This window comes from Meriones unguiculatus, chromosome 18 (genome assembly GCF_030254825.1).
Source record: "Meriones unguiculatus strain TT.TT164.6M chromosome 18, Bangor_MerUng_6.1, whole genome shotgun sequence".
Taxonomy (NCBI): domain Eukaryota; kingdom Metazoa; phylum Chordata; class Mammalia; order Rodentia; family Muridae; genus Meriones; species Meriones unguiculatus.
In genome coordinates this window covers 8452501-8474322 of record NC_083365.1, presented here as the reverse complement: position 1 = coordinate 8474322, position 21822 = coordinate 8452501, and positions in this window count along the sequence as shown.

The window sequence follows — 21822 nt, the reverse complement described above, 5'->3', positions numbered from 1 at the left end:
CTGGTAAAGAGAACCTATTACTGTTATTTCATTAAACCCTAACAATTTCTAACAGGATTCTAAGTACTGATACTCACAGATAAGTATAGCTCTCACTCATCGTCAACAAAGCTTCTTTTTGCAGTAGATGAAGATCACTTTAAAAACATCTGGTCCAAATGCAGAGATCCACCCACTGTGGAGTTCCTAGTCCTAAATGGTACATACACAGCACAACCTAAAGTTCAGGGACAGCACCCAAGAGGAGGTGAAAAGATGGTAAGAGCCAAAGGACCAGAAAGGGACTTCTAAGTCGGTGTCTATAGAGGGTGGGAAGCTATGCCCAGAAAATCTCAATGATATTGTTGCCTAAGCAAGACTTGAAAAATGGTAACACTTTTTGATTTATAAAAGTGGATGGGAAATCTTCACAAGGCTTGACCCCCTAGATGAAAAGATTTAGTCAATCAATGGTTGCTAAAAGAGAGAAGCATTCCTTTCCGGGTTGAGCCTCTTAATAGATTAGCTAATCCCAAGAGGTCAGCTCTAAACACATAAGCTACGTTAATTCTCTCAGGAATATATAAATGTATATAGTTAATTTTAATATATATTTCACATATACATAAGAGAGTAAGAGGCCATCAATTTGAGGGGTATAGTCTAGGTATGGGAATGTTGTGGAAAAATTCCCCCAAACGATTCCACGGTGTAGCCAGGATGAACAGTGCTGCTCTCTCAAACCCTTTACATTCAGTACATCTGGGGCTTGTGACTGAAGCCGCCTGAACGTGGTGGGCCCAGCAGAGCTTGTCACAGATGTGTGTAAATCAGCAGCTTCAAAGGCTGGGAACACGGAGCTGACTGCAGGGTAAACCTGAAATGCCTCATATGTTATTCTTTCAAGACTTGTCAAAGCATTTGGATCACTTCTAATTAAAAAACACACGAGGTTTGCTTAAAGTCCAACATCTTAAAACGCCTATGTGAGTCTTTTGTTTATCTCCACTGGTTCTCAGATGCCCTGTTTCACTGATGACATGAAGAGTAAATAGTTGTTTTTAAAAATAATAATAAAGCAAAGAGGCAAGGGGGCAGCATTTGCTTGATCTAACCTTTCTGACTTGCAAGGTGCTAGGAAAATCCCCCTCACACCTGGCCCTTTCCTGTGATCATGCACTTTTTCCCACTCATCAGAAGAAAGTGGAAACAAGATCATACTTTAGAAACAGCTGCACATCAGAATTTTTAGGCAAAGTATTTTGGCAGGAACTAGAAAAATAAACAGTCACACTGTCTACTCTCTTCCTGGTTTCTTCTTCAAGAACTGAAATATTCGCTAAGCAACCTGTGAGCGTGTCACTGCTGTTTAAGAAAGGAGTATTTGGAAGTCTTTGAGTTGCAGAGTATTATTTATCACACCAGTGATGAACATTCATGTTTTCTTTTTCTGCAGGGAATTTAATTTTTACTTGCCATGAAACTCATTATCATATTAAAACACGTCTATAATATTCTGTAGGTTTAGAAAAATAGATCATATGGCCAGAGTTTTAGCAACTCATGCAACTCAGATTTCCTGACTTCCAGTAGATACGTTCTTCATAACACACCAACACTGATATGTCTTCTTTGAGAACATGCCTTGTGAATATATCCCCAGGAAAGATAGCAGCAATAGTGTGTCTTTAATGAAAAAGTGACCAATGGTCAAGACACTTTTAACTACAGACCTTCTTATAAGGGTGCAAACCCACTTGCAAAGGCAGAAAGTTCATGGTTTCATCAGCTCCACATGAGTACACCTCTCAGCATTTTTGGTCCACGGATTAAGTTTGAACATGGGTTTTGAGGAGGTACCATCTTTCAAACCATAGCCACAGATACCATGTGTTTGAGAAGTGGTAGGAGTGTCAATCTCACTATTACTTGGAATGGACAGACAGAAGTCCTGTTTACATATTCTAGATGCTATTGGGATCACTACACAAAGGAAATTCTTCCTATACTGAGCCTTTCGCCTAGGTGGACCAGAGGAAGATTTCGTTGATTATCTTTTAAAGCAACAATATAGGGAGCAGGGTTGAATAAAAATGAACAGATAAAATGTCTTAATATCTGGTCCTCACAGACACATTTCCCAAGACATTTTTAGTAGGTTATATTGTCAAATTCTTGTATGGAAGGAGAGAGATGGAGGGAGGCTAATTATTGGACTTTGCAAATCATTTTCCTTGGTCAGATGACAGAATGTCATTTGTCCTGATCTAAGAATAGATGACAAATGATCAAATCAGAATTTCAAATGATTTTGATGGAAACTGTTCTTTGTAATATTAGGCTCAATGAAATGCATTGTGGGTTTGCTGTATACTGTATATCATGAACTACACGGCAAATGCATTAAAATCAGAGTGATTCTTTTGACATGAAAAACCAAGCACAGTCAAGCTTTCGCATAACTAGCTTAACTGATACAAGTTATTCAGGAGCAGTGCCCAGTGAACCTACCATGGTTCCCATTTGCTCCTCTGAGGACCGCTTGCTTCCCACAAAGAGCAAAGCTTCCGGCCATGGGCCTGCAAAAGTCCACAGCTTGAGATGAACAGAAGAAGGGGTGTCTTCATTCAGCTCACCGGAGAGTGAATCTTCAAGCAGATTATGATAAAACAAGAATCTGCTCAGATCAGACAGGACAGAGAACATTTCCATCAGCTGTGGTGTGTGAGGGCATTTTGTTTTGTTTTGCTCTTTTTTTCAAAGGTACAGCAACCCTCAGGTCCTGAGTGTAAAAGCGGGATCCGGGCGGAGTCCCCGGAGCACCCTGGAAGTCTCCCCGGGCAGGTGTGCGGCAGATACCCTCCGCACTCAGATTTCCTGTCTTTCCCCATCCCCCACCCCACCACCTGACAACTGTAAAACTGAAGGAGGTACTTTCAGGGTGGTATAGCTTCAGGCTTAGGAATTCCTTCCGGGAGTGGGGGCAGGGATGGGGTGGGAGCTTTGAGCTTGGAAACAGCTTAAAGGTAAGAAAGTTTAAAGGAGTGAGTTTCCACGAATAAACATGTTTCAAAGGAACCGGAATGAAGAACTGTGTTTATGTGAGTTTTATATGACGTTTGCTTACTTAGTGTAGTAACTCCCTGAACGTATTGCCTAGAATGATATAATTTATTTACATAATTTTTGGATCGGAAAATCATGAGCAAACCCCAAGAAAACTTACAAAAAGAAGAAAACTTGTTTGTGTTAGACTTTTAAACTAAACCTATGTACATGTGTGCATATGTATATGAATCCATAGAGGACACAGATTCTAGACCTGTATAAGCAGAGACATATTTAGATATAGAGAGATTTAAATAGGAGGGCAAAAATGAATTTACATCATAAGGAACTTTTGATTTGGCTTTTATTTCTGCCAGACGAGTTCCTATGGGATGCTAAAGGGTACAAGGATTTGTAATTCTTCCAAGTTTTTATGTCTTGAAGCATCTGTTTGTTGTTGTTGCTTTGTTTTGTTTTGTGACACCAACATGTAACCCAAGCTTTAGGGTACCCATTTCTTCCATCACTGCAAAATCATGAAAAAGGCACTTTAGCAACTTTAGGTAAAGCCACTGGCTCTCATCCTGGTGAATTCTCCTCGGGATAGGGTGGAGATGTACGTACTCTCTGGAAGAGTAAAGTGACTTGTTCACCTTCAGAAAATAAGTGATTTTCATGACATCAGTAATATATGATCACCTCCTTTATTTTTATTCTTAATTTCAGGCTTCTTAAATGTATATAGTAGAGAAAGGTAAAGGAAATAAATCTGAGGAGTGTCCCCAAATACAAAAGGCTTGGAAAAAGCACTTAAAACACTAAAACTACCCTGTCACAAGACTAAAGGCTCTTGTTGCCATGAAAAAGAACTCTCCTAGTAATTCTGCTGAAATAACTCACTTTTCAGGAGAAAGACAAAACAAAAGCACTGGTTTAGATATCCTGCTGTCTAGGTTCAGCCTAATCCTCATAATATTGCTTTTTTCTTCATTAATTAATTTATTTGTTTATTTTACATCCCAATGGCAACCCACCCTGGCACTTGAAATCAACTCAGGACTAAGTACCTCCTCCTTCACTGAGGCAAGACAAGGCATCCTGCTAGGAAGACAGGATCTAGAGGGAGGCAGCAGAGTTCAAGTTAGAGACTGCCCCCAATCCAATTGTGAGGGGACCCACTTGAGGAGCCAGCAGCTCATCAGCTTCATATGTGTAGGGGTTCTAGTCCATGCATGTTCTTTGTTGGTGGTTCAATCTCTGTGATTCCCGTGGGCCAAGGTTAGTTGGCTATGTAGGTCTTCCTGTGGTGTCCTTGACTCCTCCAGCTCCTGCAATCCTTCCTTTAACTATTCAACAAGATCGTGGATCACAGCCCACAACATAAAATCAGAAACACTAAGTCTAGTAGAAAAAAAGTAGGGAATAGCCTTGAACGAATTGGTACAGGAGACAACTTCCTAGACAGAACAATAACAGCATGGACACTAAGATCAACAAATAATAAACAGGGGCTCTTGACACTGAGAAGATTCTGTCAGGCAAAGGATACTGTCAATAGGAAAAAATGGAAGCTTACAGATTGGAAAAAGATATTTACCAATCCTACATCCAATAGAGGGCTAATATCCAAAATGTATAATGAACTCAAGAAATTAAACACCTACAAAACAAATAACCCAATTGTAAAATGAGGAACAGAAATAAACCAAGAATTCAATAGAAGAATTTGTAATAGACAAGACTGGAAACAACCTGGATGTCCCTCAATCAAAGAATGGATAAAGAAATTGTGGTATTCTTACACAATGGAATAGTACTAGGCTATTACAAACAAGGGCATCATAAAATTTAAAGGCAAATGGATGACAGTAAAAAGATTATCCTGAGTGAGGTAACCCAGATTCAAAAGGATATACATGGTATGTACTCACTCATAAGTGGGTATTAGCCATATAGTACAGTACCATGCTACATCCTACAGCCCCAAAGAAACTAAGTAATAAGGAGGACCCAAGGAAGGATGTTTGAATCTCACTAAGAAGGGGAAACAAAATAGACATCATAGAAATTGGAAGTTGAGGGAGAGAAGAAACTGGGTGGGAGAGGGGTTAGAGAGGGGAACAAGGTTGGGGGGAATCAGGTGTGGGGAGAGCGAAGATGAGAGGTAAGAGGGCAGAGGGAGAGAAGGGAAATTGGTGTTGGAACGTCACTGGGACAAGCTGGAGACCTGGGATGGGGGAGGTTCCTGGGATGATATGAGAGTGATCCTAGCTGAGACTCCTAGCAGTGGGGAATAGTGAGACTGAAGCAGCCACATCCTGTAGCCGCCAGGACTTCCAGTGTAGGGAAGGGATCACCAACCCACCCAACAAAACCTTTGACCCAAATTTGTCCTGCCTACAAGATGTGCAGGGATAAAAGAAGTGGAACAGAGATTGAGGGAATGGTCAACAGATGACTGGTCCGAGTTAAGACCCACCCCATAGAAGAGACCCAACTCTTGACGCTGTTAGTGACACTCTATTGTTCTTGCAGACAGGAACCTAGACAGAGGACAGACTGTCCTCTGAGAGGCTTCATCCAGCAGATGATGGCGATGTAGATGCAGAGATCTACAGTAAAACATTAGATGGAATTGTTTTTTTTTTTTATTATTTGCTCCATATTCCATACCTGATAAGCATATTCCTAAGCAACAAGGAGGCTAGGAATAATTGTAATTTGCCAATAATTCTTTTTAGGATGTTGACATTCTCTTAGTAAGACAAGAAGATACTAAGAAAGTAGAGTGCAGGGAAGTGAATTGGCCAGTTGTTCACAGAGAAAACTAGGGAGCATTCAAACCACAGACAACCAATGGAAAAGGACTTGAAATAAAACCATTGGCCATGATGGCAAAGTTGACTTGGAGAAGATTTGGATTTGGTTTGCTTAACAACCATACATTCTAAGTATAACAATTTGTAAGTTATTTGAAGGATTTGTCTACTAAAAAGCAGCTTTGGTAGGAAACATAGACCTCTCTACAAGGTCAATACATTGACTTATAGTGGCTTTATTCTCTAATTTTTGAAGTGATCATAGTACCAAACCACTCTTAAAATAGTCTAAAGTCATCAAAGGTCACCTCCTGGGAGTCTCTTCCCAAATGTAGATGGTTCATTGGAAGTCTCCAGACTTCTGCAATGATGCTTCTGAGGGCATTTTTCCATATCAGAACATTTTTCTGTCTACAATGATGATCTCAGGAAGAAACAGCTGTGCACTTTTCCAGTTCTGATGCAGTAGGTATAACACAGCAAGAGGGATATGAAAGCAAAGGGACAGTTAAGGCAGTTGTATGAGGCTTCTTTCTTCTAGAAGCCTATCCTTTCTAGAAATTGAATTATCTGATGGTAACTTTGTTCTTTATAGAGTCTCCTATGCATGTCTTTTGGGGCAGTTGGGGCGGGAGATCTAGTCAAAGAGAGGAAAGAAGTAGACATCTCCAGTGGCCTTTAGTGTTCTTCCTAAAGGCAGTACACAATAGATTAAGATTACTACCACTGCTAAACATATGGCTCAAGTGGTCCAGTAAGTACAGCTCACAGATCATGCTGGGCCAAGAATATGAAGAACTATTGGCATAAAGGAGCTCCATTGCTTCTGATGGGTAAAGGGATTGAAGAAAAGACTTGGGTAGGTTTTTCCATTGCTCTTGTCAACACCAAGTGGCTATCCAGCCTTATGTGATCTTGTAAGATGTCTGCGTTTAAATCACATTTGGCTTGCCACCTCTGTTCCTATAAATTAGACTGAAAGTGATGCTGAGTCATAGGCATACTGTGAATTATTTGAAAAACATATTCTATAAACCAGAACAAACTTTTAAATTACATAAAAGTTGTTCATTTATGTCCAATAAATATGGTGGGCTAATTTCTAGATTTATCATTTTCGGGTGCAATAGTACAAATAAAATCCCTCAATATTTTTCTAGCGATTAACCATAGCCTATACTTGTAGACTAATGTACAGTTAATCAAAGGTTCTTACAGGCTGTTACCTTTATAGCAAATCATTTCTGCTCTGTAATATATAGACGAATAAACAAATCTCATGCAGAATCAGATAGCAAATCATTTAGTAAACATGAGCTCACGTTATACTCCCAGTTGCTTTTGAGTTTAAGCTGGACTTGCTCAGGTGGGTAGTGGTCTCTGTTACTCTGCTTACTCTTTCTTATCCTCCCTAGATGGTGTCTTCTCAATCTCTGGCTCCATCTGGTGGAGCACCATGTGGCCATGCCTCAGTCTTATGATGTTCCTTTCTCCAGCTCACAGGGCCACTGATTGTCATCATGATCTTTTGCTAATGGGACTGTCCCTTAGAGTAGAATGTTCATTGCTGAAAGATATCTTTCAAATAACTTGGCCAATGAGGAAAAGATTTATAAGTACTGTAAAACCCCATCTTATCCCACAAACTTATATCTTTCTTTGATATTTTAACATTGTTTGATCATATAAGCATCTCTCATGAAGTAGGGCAGGGAGAGGGTGTTGTTATGAAAAAGATTTGCATTCATACTAATTGAGTTTCTCCAGAGAAATAAGAAAAATTAAACAAATGCACATAATACCAAAAGTCAAGTGCCTTGATATTGCTTACCACATTCATAATATAGATATCATTTAAAGGAAATAAACAATAAAAGCTGTTATTTTATTATGTTTTATAATATACACATTTTTACTGTCTTTGATATTACATAATAATGAAATAAAGAATATCTCCCCCAAAAGGAAAAATATTGAATAAAAGAATGGGATTAACCTTTGCTTATTTGTACCTCTGGGTTCCTTGCTAAATCCCTTCCCAGAGCCCCTTAGAAGGCTACACCATAGCCCAAGGCAGTTCAGTCTCCTAGTGGGTTCCATAGTAATAGGAACAGGGACTGTCTCTGACATGAACTGATTGGCCTGCTCTTTAATCACCTCCCCCTAAGGGGGGAGCAGCCTTACCAGCCACAGAAGAAGACAATGCAGCCACTCCTGATGAGACCTAATAGACTAAGATCAGAAGGAAGGAAAAGAAGACCTCAGTGGCCTTGGGGAGGGGCATGCATGCAGAGGGGGGAGGAAGGGAGGGATAGGGACAGGAGGAGGAAGGGAACCACAGAGAGGATACAAAGTGAATAAAGTGTAATTAATAAAGAATTAAGAAAAATAAAAAAATTTAAAAAAAAGAAGGCTACACCACAGGAGGGCAGGAGGTTGAGTCTCCTCAGCTTCTTGACAAATCCATCTGCAGTGGAAGGACCTGTGTTTAAAGTTGGTTAGTTATCATTATCTCTGAGTGTCTCGCTTACTCATCTCCAAATTCCAGGTCTGTGTTAGAGATATTTTAAAAAACATTTGCTTTGAAGTAGTATTACTTTGAAGAACATCTCAGTGTCACATTGGTCCTAGTGTAGGACCAGAGTGATTTCAAGTAGTCATCTGTTGGTTCCTAAATTTGGACCTGGTGTTCTTGGAGAGGGATATATGACTTATACATGACATCAGCCAAGCTCTCTACATAGTCATCTATATCAATGGTGGCTTGGAAGTATGTAGCAAGGTAGTGATCAATGGCTAAAGTGTGTCTAAGCCACAGGTTGGCATGGAAAACCCTAAATGTTTAGCACTTAGTAGTTTTCCTGTGGAGATTAACTTTTAGGCCATTCCCTCTTTTCTTATCCCCTCCTCTCTCTTCACCTTTAGTGACTTTCTCCTGCCCAAAAACAGTAACCACTGTTGCCAATCCCAGCACCAACTTACACTTTAACAGATTCCAGTGCTCAAAACTCACTGCCTGCTTTAGTTCAGGTCTTATCTCTTCACAACCTCTTGTCTTTGTGGTCCAAGAGAAGCTCCTGCTGACCCCATTTTTAGATGCTCACTTTCACTCTGTGGGAAGGAGGTGTGATCACAGAGGGGCCATGAAGAAAATGAAGTTCATAGTTTACAGCAAAACGTTTTCTTGGTAGAAAACATTTCATTGCCTTCACCACATGTACCTGTCATTTGTCTAGCATTATCCTTTCATTAGTGCTTTCCCTGCCTTAAAAGTCTATGTGCCTCACCCTTATATCCTCTCCTCCACACTGACCTCGGACAAATACTGGTCTTGTCCTCTTTCCATTATTTTGCATTTCACACAATGTCACAAAATGTCATCTCATGCAAGATGAACATTTTTGTATTATTTTCCTTTTCAACAGTTAGGATGTGTTGACTGTCCTCCTCTGTCTTTCTGTGGCTTGCTAGCTAATTTGCTTTCATTGTTCAATAATCTTCCTTTGTTGGGATGAACTAGAGTTTATCCATTAATTTACCAAAGAGCATCTCAGTTGCGTTCAAGTCTGCACAAGTATATAAAGCTGCCATAGACATCTGCGTGGACATCCGTTTTTAATTCTTTGGATATGCACAGAGGAATTTGATTCCTTGATTATAAAATAAGAAAATGCTTAGTTTTCTAAGCACTGTGAAACTGTTTTAAAGAGGCTATACCTCATTGTTGCCCCAGCAAGGGAAACAATCACTGTTGTTCTATTCCTTGTCACTGTTCAGGGTCAACGGTTCTAAGTTTGGGCCGCTCTAGTCCACTGGTAGCCTTTTATCATTTACCATATGAGTTTGAACATAAGTTTGCAAGTCAGAGACCTTGAGTTTTAGAGGATGTGTACCTTGTTGCAAGGCCTTTCCAGAGGTCCACCAGGAGGGGCCTTTCCTTTCCTCCTGTTAGACTTAAATTTTCCAACTCAAACTAAGCAGCAATTGGGAGAGTTTTAGAACTCATTATAATCACCTGGGACCATCTTTCTTTAAAGACACCAAAAAAGACTGAATAATTCCCAGCCCCTGGACATGCAGCTCCAACTCAGGATGTTCTTGTCCAGGTTTTGTGAGGTACTACTGGGTGAGTCCTGCTGGGCACATGAAGTTTGAGGTCTGATGTGAGTGTTAAGTTCCGTGGCTCCACAGTTCTGTGACCCTGGCTCCATGGGTAGCACCACTTACTCACTGGCTCTTCATTTCCAGGACCCCTAGGGCAGGTCTTCCAACTTCAGATACCCTGTTTCATTATTCCATTTTCTATTTGCTTTACTATTATGAAGATACTGAAGCAGAGAGTATAGGTGTACCTGTTTTAAGACCTCCTAAATCCTAATTTACAAGGGGAAATGCTCTCTTTCAAAGAGGAGCCATTTTGATGAAAAGAAGCCAATGCCTTCAGCACTCTCTCACCTTTTATACTGCAAAATAGGTTGGAACCACTGTTGATTAATTATCTTGGTAATAACCGCCTTGCTTCCTTTTACTATAGCTCTGGGGCATTGCCAAAAATAAATATCCAGTAAGCTGCTCTCCCAATACTGGGTGCTTTGTTTATTGAGTGACAGTTTATTTGTCTTGTCAGTGGAAGTAACTTCACAACTTTGTCTTCCTCTTCCAGGTCTGTCAAGATCTCTTAGATGGCATTCTGAGTGCATTAACTTACAGCCTTTTTAGAAGATTATCCATGTCGTGAGCTGATTCATTCTTTTTTAACACTCTCACCTTTACGTTTCGTTTTGGCAAACATCTCTTCTCCCTTTGTATTACATGCTGCTTATTAAGTGTTCTTGGTCATATACCCATCTACTTCTTCAATAACTTAGATTTAGTTTATTGTTTTCTATGGAAGCATGGCACAGAATGAATCTCAGCATTGACCCTTTGGTTCTTCTGAGGCACTTCTACTTGTTTGTCCAATTGGCATTTCAAAAATCACTTGAAAAGACATATGTGAAGGCCGCATGTCTTTAATACTAACACTTGGGAGGCAGTAACAGGTGTATCATCATGAGTTCCAGGCAAAGAAGGGCTACACAGTGACACCTTGTCTACAGAAGAAAAAAAATCAATTCCCAAATGCTACCAGATTGTGCCTAAGCATTGTCCAAACTGGAGTAGGCCAAAAGGTAAAGATACTCTAATAGGCACCTCTTGCCCACTAAAATTAAAAACTGTTTTTAGTAATATGTAGGACATAGTTTTTGTCTCTGAGAATCTCATGGAATACTCCATTATACAGGCAGAAATGATTATAATAATTTCTATACTAGTCCCATTTGGGAACCAATAAACAAAACAGTTTAAATACTTGTTGCAACACAGACATTGAATATGGTACTTATAGAGGAGGCAGATTCAGGCTAAGTATTCTAGTGGCAAATACATCCCAGGTAGCTGTAAAAGTGGGGATTCCAACAACTAAACAGTTGTAGCAAGTAAGTGAGAGACAGTCACAGCTACAGAACGATGAATGTGAAGGACACTGAGCAAGTTTCCAAATTTGTTACTTCAGGTCTTAATGGGGACTCCCCTTGATTAACTGGTTTCACAGTGTAGTGCCAATGGCTTAATAATACCCTCCAAGAACATGAAAGAAGGTTTGAGGTGAATGTATCCAAGCAAAGGAATGAATATCTAATGGTGGGGTCCTTTAACAAGAAGGTAGGGTGATATTTAGGAATAGATATAACTTTTAGTTTCATCATTTAAACCATACTCCAAAAACAACTGGAGCAAGTTCCACTGAAAGATGAGCTGATAAAATGCTGTTGGTTTTGGACTTGCTCTGTTATTGTTATTGCTATTTTTAGCTATTTGGGAATTGTGGTACTTTCATGGAGATGTAGATAAATTTGAAAACATCATGGTAATTGTATGTGTATGTGAACTTGTATCTGTATGTTACTATGTTTATGCCCTGGGGTGTTATAGGTGAAGGACTCCCTTCAAAAATTTGAAACAAATAAATAAATTGAGAGCTGACCTGAATTTTTGCCTCAAATTGGAACCAAGTTCAAGCTTTTGAGAAGGATCAAAAGCCTGATTAACTGTTGTTTATTTGTTTTTGGAGGCTTTGCTTCCCTCCAACTCAAAAAAGTAAAAGTGATCAAACACTACACTGTGAGAGAGACGCTTGTCTCAATATTTCCAACTGGGTTGAAACCAGAAAATACTTCTGAGGCAAGAGGGAAGTGCAAGTGACTTGCAGGCCCAAGATCCAGCGGGTCAGGAGGAGTTCACCTCAATTTCCTGACGGAGTCCAAGGAAAACATAGTTGTAGTGTTGTTTTCAGAAGAACTCGGATCCTAGAGGGCAGAAAACATCATTATAGGAAATAGAAAAAGAACATGTATTTGTGTTTTCCACAGGAGTCTGGGAGAAAACACATTTATCCATTGGTTAAACATTAAAAAGAGACTCATGAGCGATGCTGAGACCAGTGGGGTCAACTTGAGACACTGAGACACATATGGCACACGCCATAAGGGACAATTTCATGATGTGGGATCGAAGCTCTCGCCTCACAGCTGTTTGACCTTGGACTTCTGCAAATTTGCTATTAGGGTCCTGTTATTCAGAATACCCATTTCTAGTACTGTATGGCACACTTGGTGAGTTGCATCTTCCTAACTTTGGTAAGAATTACGAATACTCTTTAGGTCAGCAAAATTGAGAGTGATCTGAGAACACATGGAGACTGAGAGTTTGGAGGTCAGAGGAGGAAAGACGCCTTCCCCCTCTGTTGGAAGGGCTTTACGAAAGCAGAGTTAGAGATGGGGACGATTTTCTAAAGAAGACCTTATCAGATGGAGAGCACTGTAGAAAAAAAACTATTAAAAATTACCATGCTAATGAAATCATGACTTTCAGAAAGGAGCATAGTAAAATGATGGGTGTCTAAACTGAAAAGGACCAAGGGAAATATTGACAGCAAAGGGTACATACTATTGGGTCTCAGCTGCTGCCTTGGTGTTTACTTCTCATTCAAAGGGAATATTTGGCATTGTGCTTTAGTATGGAATATTTGCAAACTGTCATTAAGATTAAATCCACAAATAATACATTACAGTAGAAGGGAAGGTTAATGGGAGATGCTAATTAAGCGTCTGTCCCATTTGCTTAAGATCATATGGCTATAACGTAACACGGACGTTTAAAGAGGGGGAAGCACCCTTACCAGGCCACAAAGGAAGACAGTGCAGCCACTTCTGATGAGACCTAACAGAATGGATCAGAAGAAAGAAAAAGAAACCCTCCCCTACCAGTGGACTTGGGGAGGGGAGTGTGTGGAGAAGGAGGAGGAAGGGAGGGATTGGGAGGGGAGGAAGGAGGGAACTAGAGGGGGGATACAAAGTAAATAAAGTATAATTAAAAAAAAAAAAGACAAGATCAAGCAGGATCAGGAGGATTTTGTAGCAGTGGAGGCAATGGGGCCAGAAAAGCTTCTAAGGCTTTACTCTTGATGGACTTAAGAGATGGCACGATTCATCTGAGGAACTAGTAATATAATGAGGTTGAGAGAGAAGATGGGGACTCCAGTTGAGTTTAAAGTTAAAAAGGGAATCTATAGAAATGGGAGAATGATCCTTGAGGTGAACAGCTAGGTGATGATTGAGATAATGGTGAAGAGTATAATTTACACAGAAATTATGTATCATGGAAGTATTAAATTCTAAAAGAATATTTTCCAATACATTTTTCTGAGTCTCAGTTTATAAAAGATTTTTCCCCCTTGGGCTACAATGATGACTTTCATTGTGTAAGCAGAGCTATTGGCACTGGACTTTAATCTGTCAACCCATACCCATACTGCTTTCAACATAAGCCATCCAACAGGGAACATTAAGGAAGGGGCTGAAATACGTAAGAGTCAAGGACCAGGACACCTGCTCACTTCCTGTATGTTTATAGCGGCCTCCATGAATTCACGAGGTCTGATTGACATGTGCTATTAGCTGCCTGTCCGCCCTTCCTATTCTTTTTTCAGGAGCTCATATCCTCATGTTCATGCCTCCACCTCATATGTTGATAAAACTTGGGGAGATGTATAAAAACTGTCTCCAAGATTAATAGGAACATCAGGCATTATCTGGTCCTCTACATTTCATTTTCTATTTTATTTTGATTAGTTTTTTTTGAGAATTTCATATATCATATTTTGATCATATTCGTCCTCCCACAAGTACCCCCAGATTTACCTGTCACTTAAAGTAATTTCTTTCTACCTGCCCTTATACTAACTTTTCTTTCTTTGTTCCTTCCTTCCTCCTTCCTTCTTCCTTCCTTCCTTCCTTCCTTCCTTCCTTCTCTCCTTTCTTCCTTCCCTCCTTCCTTCTTTCCTTCCTTCCTTTTCTTACACCCAATAGTCAAATTTGCTTTAAAAATACAAGAGCAACATTAAATACATCCTAATGAATGAATAATAGTGTCATGTAATTTGTGGGACAATATAGCTTTGTTTCTTCATTATTGGATGTTTGGCCTTCCACTTTAGTGCAGTTGACATATCAGAGGCCATACCATTAAAGAAAATAAACTTTCCATCTCCCACCATCTATTAATTGCCAGTAAAGTATCTTCTCAGCTAAAGGTGGGACTTTCTACCCACCTCGGCTGTTCATGCTGTGATTTTTGTCTGGACTGAGCTTTTGTGCATCCTGTCACAACAACTATGGGCCCGTATATGCAACTGTCCTGCTGTGTTTGGAAAACACTATTTTTTTTTTTTTTTAGTCACCCACCACCTCTATTACTTATAAACATCCCACTCCACTTTCATCATGATTCTTGAGTCTTGGTTGGGATGGGTGTGAGGGAGTTCATTTTGGGCTAAGCATTCTAATATCTATTTTTCGTAGTTTTACCAATTCTAGGTCCCTGTATTAATCACCATATACTGCATAAATGAGCATCTTTGAATAGTGCTGAGGGACACATTGATCTGTGGGTATAATGATGAGTCATCAGAAACTGACTTAATATTATTTCTGCTTAGCAGAGTAATAGCAGCAGTTCTTCTGTAAGACTTACAACCTGTCTAGTTACTGGCTTTTGAACCCAACAATGTTACCATGTGTGGGTTTCATCTTGTTGAGTGGGCTACTGCCCAATCAGAATGTTTTTGCTTATTTCTATAAAGTATGTGCCACTATTGTATCATCGCTTGGCTTACCCAGGTCAGTTGTAGCTCAGATCTAGTGGCTGCATAGCACTTCTAGTGCTGTAAAGGAAGAAAGTAGGATTAAAGCTTTCAGGTGAGTACCACCTCAATTCTCCAGATTTCTATTTAACTTTTAAAACTAAAATGTGTTTAATAGACTTGGATTGTCATTTTTATCTTTTCTCTAAGCAATATGCTTTATGCAGTGTATTTCCAAAATACTTTCCAGGAAAATTTCAGCCCAGCCCCCCAAGTCAAATGATGAAATTCTTTCCATTTTATCAGCCCATATTTCTATTTTCTATATTCTTCTACCTGGCTTTTTATGGCTTACACAAAACCATCACTGACAATAAAAGACAAAATAAAATGATAAAATTCTACATGGCTTGTTATCTTCTTGAAGTTTGGCTTTAAAAGTCTTTAATTGAGTGATTTATAAAAAATAAATTGTACCATATTTCAGAATTACCACACAGTGTTTTGGGAATACAACTTCTGAATACAGACAAAAAATTATTATAATCTGGAATATGATAATATTCACCAATTGAATTTTATTTATTTTGTGATCATTTGGATAATGCTTATGTCTAGTATTAGAATATTGGCCTCATAATGCAGACTCTAATAACTACTATTTTACTTATTATATGGTAAATGCATCTTAAAAGTTTTGAATGAATTAAATTTTAAATTATTTTCTTTATTCTTTACAATTTCACACAGGCATATGATGAAATATGATCCTATCCTGTTATTTATTTTTTTCTTATCCTTTTCTTATTCCACCCAGTAAACACTCAGTTGACAAAAGTGGAGATAATGGGATCCTACCCCTCACAGGGGAGATAAAGACAGAGAGGGATGCTGAAGGAAAGAAAGCCATTGTCTTCAGTGACATCATAGGGGCTGAGTTACTCAGACACCAAGAGATACCTTCCTCACCATGTCCATGTTAGGGGCCCATGTTTGTGTCCAGCAGGCCTCAGAGCAATACAAAAATAAAAACAAAATACAAACAAAACAAGCAAAAACAAAACAAACAAAAGTTATAGGGATTTGGTGAAAGGAGGGTAGATGATGGTGGGTGGAAGTTAAGAGAGTGTGGAAAGTTGTATGTGAGCAGAATGTAGCATGCACAGGTAAGAAATTGTCAAGGTAAATTAACTTTAAACACGAGGTGATTTCCTTGTTTTTAATTGCTGAGTAGTATTCCACTGTGTAAATGTACCCTTGTTTGAGGAACATCTAGGTTGTTTCCAGCTTCTGGATATTATGAATAAAGCTGCTATGAATATAGTTGAGCAAATGTTTTTGTTGTATGGTTGGACATCTTTCAGATATATGCCTAGGAATGGTATAGCTGGATCTTGAGGTGGCACTATTACTAATTTTTTTGAGAAAGTGCCAGTTGATTTCCAAAGTGGTTGTACAAGTTTATATTCCTACCAGCAATGGAGGAAGGTTCTCCTTTATCCACATCCTCTCCAGCATGTGTTTACAGGAGCTCCACAAGGAGACCAACAGAGCCAAAACTTCAAGGCTCAGGGGGGCACTGCAGAGACCAATGCTCCAACCAAGGACTATGCATGGAGAAGACCTAAACTCCCTGCTCAAATGTAGCCCATGCACAGTTCAGTCTCCATGTTCCCTAGTAAGGGGAGCAGGGGCTGTCTCTGACATGGACTGAGTGGACGACTCTTTGATCACCTTCTCCTGGGGGGACCAGCCTTGCCAGGCCACAGAGGAAGACAATGCAGACAGTCCTGGTGAGACCTGATAGGCTAGGGTCAGATGGCAGGGGGGGAGGACCTCCCCTATCATTGGACTAGGGAAAGGGCATAGAGGGAGGAGGGAGAGGGATGGGAGAAGATGATAGAGGGGGGTACAGCAAGATACAAAATGAATGAATTGGAATAAATAATAAATAAAATAAAAACTGAGGTGAGGTGAGCGTTACATTTATATCCAAACTTTCAATGATAGTTTCTCAAGAAAAAGAAAGACGGAGAGAGAGAGAGAGGAGGGGGAAGAACAGAGAGAGAGAAGAGAGACAGAGAGATGAAGAGACAGACAGATGAAGAGACAGACAGATGAAGAGACAGACAAAAAGACAGACACACACGAGAGAGAGAGAGAGAGAGAGAGAGAGAGAGAGAGAGAGAGAGAGAGAGAGAGAGAGAGCGCATGCGTGCTAATACTGAGCCTGATGTGATCTGGTCTGAAATTCGTCATTTTTCTGTTCATGTTACCCCATGACTCATCCTTCTATGTAAATCCCATGTTCTTCAAGAAGGAGAAAACTGGAACTCCATCTCTTTCCCCACTGCTCTTGTGTTTTTATCTACAGTCTCCTGAATTTTCTCATAGCATTCAGCAGCAGCCTTCTAGGGCCCTGCCTTAAAGCGAGTGCTCTGATAACTCAGTTCTTGAGTATCATTTCCCATGGCTTCCTGCTAATACTTTCCACCTTTAAAAGAACAATTTTTGGTCATTTTTTTGTCCTTACATATAACAATTTAAAATATGTAGAAGTCTTCAGTCTTTCAGTTCTTCTACATACCTTTAATGAGTTTAATCTTCTTCTGTTTCCAAAGGACCAGTTTTAATAGCTCTTTGGTTAGATGACTTGACTGGAATATATTCCTACTATGTAAAATTCCTGTTATCCTAGAGTTAACAAAACTTAACTCAAATTTCTATCTTTTCCACTCATTACTTTATTTGTAATTTGGTCTTTAAAACTGTCCATTTACCTACTTAAATTTGACTATTAAAGCCAGGTTCTTTCTATCCCCCACATACCTGACATACATACTTTTACTTCTCAGTGCTAATTATGCCATGCCTGTGATTTGCCTCAAACATCAAAGGCCAGAGCTGATTGGTGTCTCTTCAGTGTAATGTCCATCGACCATGACTCTGATCCCCCTGCTGCACTGTTGCTAGTTACCCTGCTACCTGCAGGAGCCAGTGCTCTGGGTGCATCTCCATAGGGTAAAGTTTGGTGAATCTTCCATGATTGTGTAAACAAAGCTATGCATTTTCTTCAATATTTTCCAGTTTTAATTCATGAAACATTAATACTATGTTTACTTATAACATAATGTAACTCACCCTATCAGAATATATAGATCAACAGTTTCAGTTTTTCAGAGAGCTGCATCAGCATCCACGAAATCCACGGAAAATGTTTCTGCCGCCCCTAAACGATGCACATAACCTTTATGAGTCACTGCGTCCAAGTTTCCCCACTTACCAAAGACATAACTCTTCACTAATTTTTTTTATCATGTCTCTATACATTTTCTTATTGTAAGTATTTCATATGATGGGATCATTGAATGTGATTCTCCTTCTCTCTCTTACCACAGTTTTGAGACATATCTATGGTATAGTCTGCACACATACCTCATTCCATTTTTAAAAATGGCAAATCAACATGTCACAGCATGGAATAATCAGGTTATATTTATTTGTTTAGCCCTTCTTACACTTTCTGATTTGAAAGCAGATATTAAGTCTTCTTTGCTTTTCCCTAAATGTGTTATATTCTTAGGACTGAGGTTATTTTTGTATTTACCATGGGTAATGAATTCGACTCAATAGAAATAGGCTGTTTTTAGTATTATAAAAAAGTATAAGAGCAATAATAACTAGAAATACAGATATCAGTACAATCTTGAATCATTACATGTACAATGTAACAATACTTAAGATAAAAATCTTGTGTCATTAATTTTCATAGCTTATATGACACCCTTTGTCTATGGAACAAGATTACTATTGGAATATATATTGTAATACAGAAATAAGAAGTTCATTTTAATGAACACATACCTTTTGCTATTACATAAAGTTTTAGATACTGAACTTAAACTCCTTTAATCTTTTGCTTTTATTTTTTCTTCCCTTTAAAATTTTGTTTTGAGAATATCATACATGTATACAATGAAATATAACTATACCCACTCCCATATACCCCCTTCCATAGCATTTCCTCAACATGTCCCTTTCCAGTGTCATGATTTTTTTTAATTTGTTTTTGATACCCCAGTAAATACAGTCATACACTTATTGTTGCCCATATGTGCATGGGTGTGAGGACATCTGTGTCTAAGTGACCCTTTCAGAGGCCACATCCTCAAAACTGTATGGTTTTTCCTTCCGAAGCAGCTTAATCTGTCAGTAGTCCTTTGCTAAGGGGTGGAGACTGGAGATCATTTACCTTAGCTGTGTGAGAATTTCATTTGTCACCGTCTTGCGTGGGTTTTCTTTAGATAACCACAGCTACCGTGAGTTCACGAGTGCAATGTTCAGAACACAGCATTTCATTGCACTCCTACCTGAGCCTTGGCTGTGGTGGGGCTAACAGAGATGCTGCAGTACGACTTTACACCCAGTCTCTACTGTCACACGGTGACTGGTGACTAGGTAAGCATCTCTCTGTTGCCTGCTTTCCAGGCCAAAAAGAAACTTCCCTGCCCAAGCCTGAAGGTAGCCCAGGTGTATAGGTGTAAACATAAATGCTTAGAAGGCAATGTGACAGCACAATAATTTAGCAAATTACCAGGTACAGGTTTTTAACCTAGATTACAGTACCAGAGTATTTTTAAGGAACGTTTTATTTTAGGATACTTTTACACGGATAAAACTATTACAAAGATTCAAAGTTCATCATAGCTCATGTACACTTGGATTTTTGTCTATTTTTCATTTTCAATATTATATATAATTAATACATTTCTTCTTTCTCTTTCCTCCTCCAAGTCCTCCCATATACACTTCTCTGAGCTCCTTCAAATCCGTGGCCTCTTTTTGCATTATGTTTTTTGTGCATGCATACATGTATGTGCACACATCTTCCTAAATACAACATGCTCAGTCTGTATAATGCTACTTGTAGGTATGCTTTTGGGGCTGACCACGTCTTGTGATAGTGTGGTAGAATTCACAACTCAATCCCAACTATATTTGATATTTATAGTTTTTTTTGTGATGGTTTGAGCATATTTGCACACACACACACACACACACACACACACATATTGTGATGGTTTGAGCAAAGAACATTCCACCACAGATTCCCGAGCCTGAATTATCGGTTCCCCACTGGCGGCACGATGTTGAGAGGCTGTGGCATCTTTGGATCTAGCTGGGTGATGTAGGTCTCCAGGGGCAGACTTGAGGACTATCCCACTGCTGGGTGAATATCCCCTGACCTTCTGTCGCCTCATCCACTAAAATGTGAGGATCTCAGCTGAATCTTCCCTTCCCTTCCCAGGATGAAAGAAGCAAAGGAATAGTGAGCAGTATTCCCTTAATCTGCTTCTATCAGATTCTTTGTCAAATGAATGAGAGAAGTAACGGATATAGCATTTACACTTTGCCTAACATCTGTTTCTTGTTCTAGGCATCTATCCAGAGTCTCATTACATTTCGTTGTTCTATCTCCTTTAGCTTTTCTAAATTGTAGTATTTTCCCCAAGTTTCCTTAAAGCAGATGTAGTTGGAAGCCTTAAGGAAGAGTGAAGGAGCATTTTGCAGAGAGTTCCTCGACTGGGATTTGCCTCCTGTACTTTTCATACTAAAATGGAGGTGTGGGCTTTGGGAGGAAGACCATAGGTCAAGACTCATTTTTGTCATATCCAATAACACTTCTCACTGCTGATGTGGTGTTGGTCATCAGGCTGAAAAATAGTTTGACAGGATTCTCCACGTCCTCCGCACTCTCTGTATTATGTTCTTTGGAAGGAGGCCATCATGCACAGGCCACACACCAGGAATTGGTATGTCTTCTCTCCTTATCTGCATTAATTATTAGAATTTCTCTGACATGACTTGCCTGCTCTCTCCATGGATTAATATACGGTCAGTATGGATGCATGGATATTTTTATTGAAGGTTATAATTCAATACCATGTTAGTTCCTTTGGTTAAATTATTTTACCACTAGTTCTTTTTGGCAGTACCTGGGACTCTGCATCTTCATATTGTGGAGTTTCACTGCTGTTCTTCTTGGGTTTGCTTTGTTTTCTCCTTCTTTTCTGCACTGTAAGGTCATCTAGGATGACCTTAGATAGGTCATCTATTTCTCTGAGAAACTCTCTGCTTGCTCGCTCTTTCTTTCTTTCTTTCTTTCTTTCTTTCTTTCTTCTTTCTTTCTTTCTTTCTTTCTTTCTTTCTTTTCTTTCTTTCTCTTTCTTTTCTTTCTTTTTTCCTTTCTTTCTCTCTTTTATTCTTCTTTCCTACCTTTCTTTCTTCTTTGTTCCTTTCTTTTTTCTCCTCCTTCCTCCTCCTCCTCTTCTTCTTCCTTCTCCTTCTTGTTACTTTAGAAAATAACATCCAGAACCTAGTGGTGCTTTCACTTCTTGACTATCACTGATTTTAAGTTCTCTGTGCTGACAGAGTGTGGAAGTACATACAGATGAACAGACTGACACACATCTACTCATGCATATCAGAACAAGATGTATTCATTCTTGCTAATGTGAGTCCATGTTAATATATCCAGCTTGCATCCACTACTCCACAGGTCATTCTGGCCTTTTTGTTACCTGATTTATTTGTAACTTTCATTTTTAAAATGAGTTTCCATATATTACTTATTTTTTCAATCACAGTATACATGTATAGTGATTTTAAAATGATGAGCTCACATACCCTGATATACAGGTCTACCGGTTGGAATTTGACATTTTTATATGTCTTTTCTACTGGGTGAACTGAAGTGGTGATCCAAACTAAAACACGCCCTCAAGCATTTGA